Source organism: Ambystoma mexicanum, chromosome 4q (genome assembly GCF_040938575.1).
Source record: "Ambystoma mexicanum isolate Mex_15411 chromosome 4q, UKY_AmexF1_1, whole genome shotgun sequence".
NCBI classification, from domain to species: Eukaryota; Metazoa; Chordata; class Amphibia; order Caudata; family Ambystomatidae; genus Ambystoma; species Ambystoma mexicanum.
The window spans coordinates 1,082,844,287-1,082,852,988 of record NC_090928.1 but is presented as its reverse complement, the minus strand read 5'-3'; positions in this window follow the sequence as shown (position 1 = coordinate 1,082,852,988).

Here is an 8,702-nt window from a genome sequence, read left to right as displayed (position 1 = left end):
AATGACTCTTTCAAAAGCTCCTTGAGCTAGGAAACTGAGCTCTATAGAATGCTCCTTGTTCAAACACTTCTCATCATATACTAAACAACCCCCTGTTACTTTTCTAAATTACCACAATCCCCATTTATTTTGCCAGTCCCATCAATCTACTCACCATTCGCTTTTTGGCTCTAGATCCTCAGTATCAACCCCTCCTCCAATCAGCCACATCCCCTTCGGTCCGCTTAGCACCTGTGGAAACCGGGAGGGATTTCATGAAAGAGGGACCTTACCCACTTGTATCAATTTTCTTGCAAGAGTTCTATATCGGCGGCTCTCCACAGGAAACCTCATGATCCTCCGTCTAGATGGCGGAGGGTGTCCGACTATTAGAAAATGCTAAAGTCCTACTTACCGAAGGGTCTGAACCACCATCCTTCTGCTTCCAAGGAAACCAGTAGGCCCTTTAAGACGAGGTAACAGTATCTGAGATGGATGTGGATGCAGATCTTACTCTAACATCAATAATCAGACCGACTCAGGAAGTTGGCAAAAACATAACTGTTTTAATTGCAATTGTCTAAAACATGAAGTACAACGGGAATCAACTCTTCTAATCGCAGGGCTATTTTTAGGATCCTGCACAAAAGTGCACACATCAGTAGTGCCCCCAACAAGAGCAGGGTAAGCTCTGAGTATAAAAATGAAGACAGCGAGAAGGAGTCTATGGACATAAACATCAGACAGGACCATTTATACGTCTAAAGACAAACTCAGTGAGGAACGAATCTGGGAACTGCTCCCTTTTCCAATCATCAAAAAGGAAGGCCAGATTGCCATCGCTGACAATGGGGATGCTTCCAGCTACGCCATCCAGGTGTCTTAACCTTTCTCGAAACTCCTTGTTAGCCAAGACTAAAAAAAATACAGCTCCATCACGTTGTTCGACTCCGGTTTCAAGACGCGGTCACAACGGCACGAAAGTCAGCTTTAGAGGGCCGCCATTGTCTGACATTATGCCCTTTTGCAAAGAAACACTTATGGCTCCTTCGCTTGGCAATACGAGAGTTCCCACAACTCTGCAAGCGTCTTCCACACCAGGTCAACCCTCAAAGGGCGTTTGTCATCTGCCTTTTTTAAAAATGGCTTCAGCAACATGCGGTGTCAATCCTGTGCATTCCAGTACTTCAATATGTGGTAGCTCTATGTCACGTGTCTCACTATCTGATAGTATGCTGTTACATAACCTACCGCCTTCAGCCCCTGCCTTGGCTAAGGCTGTTTCACCTGCATGTGTGCTTACTGACAGAGGCGTTGCTAGGGGGGGGCTAAGGGGGCTATAGCCCCTGGTCTTTTGGTTGTAGCCCCGGATAGAAGCTCAGGGGCTACAACCAAAAGGATATAGCTAGCCCCGAATCCTGCCAGTCCCGACATTAGCTTAGCCCCTGATCCTTTCCAGACTTAGAAACACCCCTGCTTACTGATGTTGCTGTGATTAATTTAGACATGGATCCCTTGGGCTTTTCTCAACATCGTTTGCCTGAGAGATCCTTGACGAACTTGTCAGATTCGCCAGTTATGTTTTCTGAGATCGATCTTAACTGTTCAGAAATCGAAGCTTCATTTCTTGTCCCTACTCCACGCTGTAGCACTGTGCCGCTGGTGGCCATTGGCAAAGTGGATAATGTAGTAGTGCCAGATAATATGGTGAACCTCACCTTATCGGCAATGCATGTTTCTTTACAAACCTTGTCTAAACTCTTCGATTCGGTGATCACCAATATGTGCGATCACTCGTGTAAATTGAATAACATTTTAGCCTGGCAAGAGAGTGCCTCCCTGTTATTACAGCAACTTAACAGCCCGGCTCCTGGCCCTACTGATGTAAGTGATCCCCCTGTAGCCATCAGAGCCTCTTTAGGCATTCAAACCTCTTTTGTGGTCCACATAGCCACTCACCCAAATTGTGTCCCCTCTCCACCGGTAACTCCTCCTACATTGTCAGTGGTGCCTCTGATTGAAGACATTATTTTGGACAACATGGCCCAGGTGACTTTGATTCCAACCAAGCCAGCTGTTCTACCGCCTAGTGTTGTTGCAAAAGTAGTGTCATGTGTTCCTTATACCATCTTTACACCCAAGGCGCTCTCTACTGGTGTTAAACCTATTCCAATACCCCAGTGCAAAAAATCTAAAAATCTCCCTGCGGCCAAAAAAGATAATTCATCGAAAACGAAACGTTTTCTTCGCCGCGTTCATCCACCAAAAAAAAGTGCTCTCATTGCTTCCACTGCAGTCGCCAAAAAGTACCAACAAATGGCCTTAGTGCGCACCCCTGCTAGTAAGTTACAAGAGTAAAATGCTATTCTGCCGTATGCTTCACTTGATGCATTAGCAGAATTGGCAGTTGGCATGGACTGTCCCTCTAAGCCCACGATAGTCCCTTCTATAAGCACTCACACAGATGCTAGTGCCTCTAGTGCTTTGATCACGACTTTGCCTCTGGATCACCATCGGCAAGAAATCCGTCGTGCTGTTGACGCTTATATGTCTGGTCAGGCATATATGGCCCAAAATCCCCCTCTTCCCACTCAGTCATCATAATCTAAGTGCCGACCGCCTGCAACTAATTTGATACCATCTACAATAGTCCCAACTTTGGCTACTACCGCTGGTTCCTCTGCTTGTCCCATAAAGACTGATGTTAAGTCTGTGTCACAAACAGACTCACTGGCATCCATTAGCTCTTCGAGACGGTCTCTTTTGGCCGAAATTGCCCCGGAACTTCTTGAATTATTGCAAGCTGTCTGCCAAAAAGAGTCCAAGCCACTTGCTTCTCATGCATTGGCCCCATCGATAAAAGGCATGGAGCTTTCGGCCCCTAAATCCACTCTTAAGCGTGCAGCTAATTTTTGTTTGTTGCTTAGATGCAGGCCTTCTCCATGCCCCCAATATGTTATAAATCGTAGTTCCATTCTGAGCATTTTTTCTGATATTCCATCACTAGAGGACATTAATTCCCACAATCAAACTCTGGTCGACTTCTTTGAAACATCCAAAACGAACATTGTACGAATTTGGATGCAATCACGAATCATCCAAAATGCCATATGGGCTGCACGGCGCCAATTGTGTGATCTGGGTTTCGAGATTTCACTGGAAACAACTGACCCCAGTCCTTCCTGCCAGCAGCAATTAGCCCCCCCATGTTAATTATGAAAGCCTTTCTCATGAGTTACAAGGAGTAAGACCCTGCTCGGTTCCTCCTGTACAGCATTAACTAGTCCAAGCTGTTGAGCCATGTACATTTTCCATCATTAGCTGGAATACGAGGGGGTATTCCAAGCTTCTGAACAATGACTCTAGCTCCATATCCAAATATAAGTTACTTTTATTTCAGGAAACCTGGCTGGTTGCTGATCCCAATTGGGATGCTCATGATGTGCTTATTATAGCGGCTCATAAAGGCCCCAGTGGTCTACCGTTTGGTGGCCTATTGACTGCAATTCAAGCAGATAATAACACTAGCATTTTCCCGTGGGCCTCCCCCAATGCCTTCATTCAAATGTCAAGACTAAAACTAGTTTCAACGAATTATGCCATTGTCAACCTTTACTGGAATCCGGTGGGGATCACGGATGAATGCTTCCTCAAAGCTTTAAGCGATATGCTGAACGTAATCCTTCTGGATGGTTCCGTTCACAAACTTTTGATTGCAGGAGATCTTAATTTGGATTGCATTAATTCGACTAAGCAAAACAATTCAACTCGCATAAAACAATGGGAACAATTTGTCAAACATCATAACCTGATAAGGCTGAATGGAGCATTCAAGTCTGATATCCCTCCGGCTTCAACATGGTCCAGGGGCTCGTCCTCGTCTATTATTGATTACATGTATACAAATGCGTCCCTGTTCTGTGATGTTTTGGATTTTAAAATTGTGCATTCGGATTTGAGTGACCATAAACAACTCACAGCTGTGTGGCAATATTGTAACACCTCCAGCTCGCACAGAGACAGAATTACTCATGGTAACCTTAGTGTTAATAATGCGGGTAATAGACTCCGATGGACGGAGAAAGATGTAGACTCCTAGCATATACTCACCTTCTATCTTGAGAAAGTGTTGCCAATTCTGACTTTTGGGTCCGAAGCCCGCAGTCCTAAACCTGTGCAGTGGTGGGACAGAGTTGAATCTTTGTTCTGGAAACAAGTCTTGCATTTACCAGTGTGTACGCCTTTACCTCTGATTCGATTCGAACTAGGTTGACTCCCAATGTTCTCTTTCGTTATTTGGAAATATTGCGCTTTTTTCCGCAAGTGTCTACTGTCATTAGAGCGTCTAGACATTTTGGGAAAAGTGGCATCACACCTTCTCAAACAAAACCAGGTCTTTTCTAGACAATGGTGTGCTTTTACTATGAATGCACTGTCTGACGCGTCTGTTGACCTGGAATTACTCTTGTCCAATGAAGCGCGAGCCAAAACAAAAATCCATCAACATGATTGGATCATAACTCAGACCAAATGCCTTAATTATAATGACTTTGATCGAACTCTGTTCGGTCACAAGCGCTGTAGAGTAATGACCGATTATCTGGCCAAATTTCCATGTTCAAAGACTCATCAGAAGTTTCTCTGCTTCCGTTTGAACCTTTTGCCGACCCTAGATGTTTTGGCGCGTAGAAAACAAATCACGGAGGCAGAGAATGTGTGTCGTTTTTGTAAAAATGCTGACCAAAGAGAAATGTTGGAACATAGTCTAGTTCATTGTCCAAATGTAGTCATCTTCTGAAAAAAATATTTTAGAAATTATTTTGAAGACCAAAATGTGTATATTCAAAAGAATATGTGGCAATGTATTTTTTCATCTACATCATTAGGCATCAAAATAGCTACTGTGCAATTTTTGGATGCAATTTTTTCTGTTTAGTACTATTTAATTTAATTTAATTAATTCTATATTTTTGTACATTATTATTGTAATAATTGGACAATGTATATCCTTATCTTGACTATGAAAGAAATGTTATCAATTGTAGTGTTTTGATATTTTGATACTGTGTAACATTTGAAAGGTTGATCTTATTAACCATAAAAAAATTTAAAAATAAAAATAAAAAAAAGGAATTCCAGATCAGGCATTTTTTCATTTACTTCAGCACTTCCCAAGGTCCAATTTAAATGAGTTCCTGTGGCTCAAGAGCAGTAACTTTATCACTTCCTGCTAAAATATCTGAGATCTCGGCTAAATAATTTAGGAACAGGTAGTTCTTGGTATCCAGCTGTTTAATGGTCTTTATTTAAATGATAGAGATACTAGTGGTCATAGATGTTAAATACACATATAGCTAATTTCCTAACAATTCAGCAGTTTTCTGGGCATCACTCCTCATCCTCGATGGAGGAGTCAGAGGCGTTCTCATTTGCCTCCCTGTTACTAATTCATGGTGTGTGAGGTGGTGGTCTGACCCGGGCTGATTTCACAATGCATATAGTGCAAGGGGCAAACAGTACAGCCACCCCTTTTTCAGTGTCAATTTCAACTTGGCGATTCTCTCTTTGAGAAGGCTGTTGAGTCTCTCACATATCCTGTTTGCTTGCGGATGATAAGCAGAAGAAGCCGTATGTTTCATACTAAGCAAAAGACTAATTTGCTTGAACACCTTATTGACAAAATGGGGCCCATTGTTGGATCTTAGCATCTTACATACTCCCCATCTCGGATATACTTCTCAGACAAAAACCTTTGCAGCGCAAGTGGCATCAGGGTGTGTGCATGGACCAGCTTCAATCCATCTCAAAAAGGGCACACTTCCACTATCATATACCAACATCTACTACATACCTGCAGCATATCAACATAGTCAATATGTAAATGCTGAAAAGGACCATTCGGTCAAGGAATCACTCCTCTAATTGTTCTCTATGTGTGCCCAGCAGTAAACCTTTGACATACGATGCAATTCACTACACAAAATGAAATGTGTTCTAACATGTTCGGTATGAACCAGTCTTCTGCAATATCTGCAGCAAGAATCTCCCTAGTTACATGCGCGGGGTTGTGTAGCTGTTCTAACTCTACCCTTAATAAGGCTACAGGCATCACCACTTTACCAGTGCTGTCCTGTCACCATAATGCCTCAAAAGGGGATAAAGAACACCCCCTCCATGTCCAGAGCTCTATCTCTTCCTTGTGGAGCACTAACTTGAACTGCCATTAATTACATTCTTGAAAAATGATTAAATCCTTCATGTACAATCATAATTGTTACCACTTTTTCTTTCAGATTAGGAGTATCAAAATTAAACATATCAGGAGAATATGCAACCCTTTTGGTTTCTTCGTCTGTGGCTCGGTTTCTGCATGAAATAAAGTCAGTTCTCTTAGTATGTGCTGCCACTTAACTATTGCAATGGCTACTGGGAGTTTAATGCGCTAAAAAGCTTGTCCAATAATGCTGCGTGTTGCACTGGAGTGCCGTCCGCTTGGAGGTAGGCCCTCATTTTCCCATGTGCTAACCCTGCGTGTACAGTTGATGTCACATAGGCAGAGTCACTGTGCACCATCACTTCCTGCCCTGCATGATTCTCGAGTGCAACAATAAGCACCACCAATTCTGCAGAAAGTGCCGAAAAATGAGACGGTAGTCTTGCACTTGCTACCACCTTAAATTCCCTGTTAGTTCTGTGCCTTACCACAGCTGAACCTGAATGCCTTTCTCCATCCGTTTGATCAAATTTCGGAGAGCTGTCAATAAAGAGAACCTCGGCTCCTGCTAGAGCATTCTTCTTTATTTCATCATAAAACTCCTCGTAATTTGAGCAATCATGCACCTGCTCGTCCTCTGTCACAGGTTCGGCTACAAATGTGGCAGGGTTCACTATTTTACACCTGCCTATTTTGATTACTGGGTTCTATATAACTACATTGTTTGCAGAAGCCCTCTGAGACGTTAGAGTACCCTTAGGTTTCTCCAAAACAGCAAGCAAAGCATGCTCAACAAATAAAGTCATGGAACATCCCATCACAATACTTGCAGATTTCTCAATGGCGAATGTAGCTGCTGCCAGCGATTGTTCACAAGGAAGTGTCCTCTCATAACTGGATCTAAAATCCCACTACAATATGGCAAAGGTTTATACCCAAGTGTGGTTCTCTGAGGAACCACTGCTGTCATAACTGTTCCATTCGTATGGAACTCCTCAGAATAATTGGGAATTCCTAAAACTGAAGCTGTACAAATTGCTTTTTTCAACTCCTCAAACCCCTCCTCCATTTCCTCAGACCATTCTATTTTCTAATTTTTCACTTGGGATTTCTTTAAAGCCTGCAAAAGAGATTTTGTATATGAACTATAATCAAATGCCCATGCTCTAACATAGTTACACAATCCCAAAAACTGCTGCATTTGCTTTAACGTGTGCAATATTGATGTTTTCATAATCGCCTCAGCTCTTTCAGGTGTAACTATCTTTCCCTCATGTGAAATCAACTGACCTATATACAACATCTCTTTCTGGCAATATTGTAGCTTCTCCTTATCTACTTTATATCCTTTGTCTGCCAAAATTGTCATTGATCGAATTGAGTCTTGTCTGCACTCATCCTCTTTGTGCGACAAACTAAAATGTCATCTACATACTGTAGCAGAACACTTTGCAAATCAACGTTGCTTAGGTCCATCTGCAGGACCCTATTAAAGATCGATCAGGACTCACAGTGGCAAATGAGTACTCTTCCGCTTAGACTGGTGGAACGTAAATGACGTGAGGTCTTGAGTGTCCTTATGCAGCAGGATTGAGAAGAACACATTTTTCAAGTCAATCACTGTGAAATATTGTGACTCTGTGCGAATACTACATAAAATCGTTGCAGGATTTGGAACTAAAGGAAACTCTGCCTCTACAATCTGGTTAATCGGCCTCATGTCCTGAATTAAACGCTACGACCTCCCCTTTTTTCACAGGATACACTGCAGTATTACAAGGTGACTGACATCACCAAAATGCCTTGTTCCATCATAGCTGATATAGGGCCTCATTACACGAATGGCGCTAAGGGATTACTGGCACCGGTAAGGGCACCGGTGCCGGTAATCCCTTAGTGCCTTACTACGAGGTCCCTCAGCGGGTCCCGTCCTTAACGTGTGGCCAGACCACGTGTTAAGGAAGGGACCCGCTGAGGGACTTCAGGGCAAATAACGGCACCGCTAATAGCGGTACTGTTATTTGCTCCTTCCCCATTCCCATCGAGCCCTATGGAGGCTCAAATGGGAATGGGGAAGGGCCTTGGTGAATGGTGAATTACCGCCCCGCCAACCTTGGAATGGGGTGGTAATTCCCCCATTCACCAAGGCGGAATCGGTAAAATACCAGCGGCAACCATAGTGCCATGGTTACTGCCGTCCGTGTAATGAGGCCCATAGTCTTAAAAATACCCTCATCTGCCTCTTGAGACATTGGATACTGCCTTGCTTGAGGTAAAATTGCTCCTGGTTTCCGCTTGATCTTAACTTCTCCCACACCCCTCAATAGGCCTAAGTTATAAGGCTTGTAGTCCATAAAGGGTTTGGCACCTTCTTCATGTCCTCATCAAAAAATGTGGGGCATTGCCGCAGAATCACCATTCGCTGTGGGATCTCCCTTCTCTCTAATCTGCCCCAATATGTAATACTCATCTCGAATACTACTTCATCCTCTGATGGATCATCCTTAAA